Raw genomic sequence first — 2,818 nt, forward strand, 5'->3', positions numbered from 1 at the left:
ATCGTTATAAGAACCAATGCTAGAGCTTCTCTATCCCTACTGCAGTTACTGCCACGCCCCTTGGGTTGAGGAGTAAATTAGGAGTTCCCACAGCCCCTGAAGCTCAACAAGTGATCAGAAATCAGCTTAGCTCTAGAGCTTTCTTCAGAAAGGCAGAATTATAAAAGTATAAACTTAAGCAAAATTACAATGGAAAGCAGGAAAGTGGACATTGTTGATTTAAATAATTTTTACAAACCTGAGTTAGTCACAATGTAGCTAAAGAAACTCCTCCGTTTCCCGCTCATTCCTTCTAACTTCCTTCTTTCTCTATCTTTTCTGTAATTCAACTTTATAAAAAATTTCCAGTTTTTCATACTTGCTGTAGAAAATGAGATCTAATTCAAAAAGTATAACGAATAAAGTAAAAATTGTCTCAATATTTCAAATCCCAGAAATAAAACTTTCAAGCATCTGTCATTCTCTGTCTCTCCACAATTGTGCACATATAACCACACACATGTGTACACACCACACATATGTGTGTGATGTGTGCACAGGATCATATTATACATGCTATTTGGAAAACATGTTTTATTCCACTCAATACTACATAATATATTTCCATGACAATGTATGTAAATGTATGTTAGTTTTCTAAGTAATGATAACAAGCTTTTTGCATGAGTATAACATATAGTCTACCACTACTTAAGTATAAAATTTTAAGTGATTTCTAAATATTGTGAAAAATTTTAAGACAGCATAATTAATAACCTTGAATTAACAGCTTTATGAACCTTGCCAATTATCTTTTTGAAATAATGAAACTAAGATTTCTGGGGTAAAGGGCAGGCTCATTTAAATTTGATGCACATTGTCAACTGCTCTACTGGAAGCTTATATGAAAATAAATTTCCATATTCCATAATTTAGGTAATACTATTGTGTGTGTGTGTGTGTGTGTGTGTGTGTATATATATATATGTATATATATATTTGTGTGTATATATATATATCTTTTAGGTAATACTATTATGTGTGTGTATATATATATAATGTATTTACACACACACACATACACACACATATACAAACAGTATATATGCTAAAACAGGTCACAAATGTCATGATATTATTGCTTATCATTCTTTCATTATTATTCTGGTTTTCTAAAAATAATGAAAGTACTTATTTTTTCTTTATATTTTATAATGTTTTATTTATAGAGAATGTGATTACCAAAGATTTGAAATAATTTACCTCTAATTCTATTAAACTAAATTACGTAAAGTAATTCTCAGAGAACTTATTCTATTTATCTCAAATTAACAAGTACATTCATTTTTCTAATGAATGTACTTGTTACATTCATAATAAGTGAGTTATGAATATATGCTGTGATATTTCCCTTTACTTTTTTCTGATTTTTATTTATCCAATTGTTTATTAAACAATTTTTTCTGTGTGTTGTCCATGTGATACACACTGTTATATATTCTCAATGAACCAGAGGCAAAGATCCTTGGACTTAAAGAGTTTATATTCAAGCAAAAGGAGAAAGAGAATAAAACTAACTAAATAAAATAATCCAATTTTCGAGTATGTTAGAAGTTGATACACTCTAAAAAGGAAATAAAAGAGCAGATTAGAAGCAACTGCAGTGTTGGTGTGATGGGGAGGGGAGCAGTTTCCAGAGTTGAATTAGGTCTTCTAGGAGGTCTCATTGAGAAGGTAAGATTGGAGGAAGAAAAAGACTTGATAGAAGTGAGAAAGTTAAAAAAACTAGTGGAAGACATTCCCCAGGAGAGGAAATGATTGGAGCGAAACTCTACAGTAAGAGTGTGCCTTCTGTGCTCTTGGATTAGCAAGCAGCTCATACTATTGAGCAGAGAGTAGTACAGATTATTATTACACAATGATTTGCATTCATCTAGATCTTCTGTAGCTCTCTGTATTCTAATCCTGGCTCCACCACTTATTGGGGCTCCCTGACCTCTTATAAGAGATGTGACTTTTCTCCACCTCAGTTATCTCATTTAGAAAATAAAGATACTAAATATACTGACATGAGTATGTTGATGAGAACAATAAATGAATAAATACAAGTAACACATTTAAAATATTGCCTAGCACAGTGTAAGAACTAACTATGGGTTAGCTATCCTCCTTCTCCTCCTCTTCCTCATCATGACCATCATCACCACAATCATCAATATCATCATTTCTTACCAAAGAGGGATTTGTTCTGTAAATAACAAGTTGGGATTTTTTGTCATTTTGACCAATTGTTTACTTCAATAGTTATTCTATGCTGGTCAATGTTAGAGATGTGTATTTTTTTTTTCAGCCCCTGAGATATTTAAGATGGTATAAATATGCCGAGAACCTGGGAACCTATGATGTGTCTTTTGTAGTGGATATTATTAAAACTCTTTTCCAGGGCTGGTCTGTCAGATTGGGAATATCTTGATCAATCAGGAATGTACTTCCACTTGCATCTGAGGTGAAATCCTAACATTTCTTCAGCCTTATAGTTTGCTCTAATAAGAGGTTTTCTTTGTTTGTACTTTGACTTGTCTATTTTAATCCCCAATTTCCTTCTTCCCACAAACACACATTGCTTCTTTCTTCTGGTGTTCCCATCCAGATGATTATTCTGTGTATATCATGTCCCCATCTGCTTTAACACCTTAAATGGTGACTGAAATTCCAATTGAAGCGCTTTCTTTCTTTCTTCCTTTTTCTTTCTTTCTTTCTTTCTTTCTTTCTTTCTTTCTTTCTTTCTTTCTTTCTTTCTTTCTTTCTTTCTTTCTTTCTTTCTTTCTTTCTTTCTTTC

Source organism: Pteropus alecto, unplaced genomic scaffold, assembly GCF_000325575.1.
Source record: "Pteropus alecto unplaced genomic scaffold, ASM32557v1 scaffold13, whole genome shotgun sequence".
In the NCBI taxonomy this organism is placed as follows: Eukaryota; Metazoa; Chordata; class Mammalia; order Chiroptera; family Pteropodidae; genus Pteropus; species Pteropus alecto.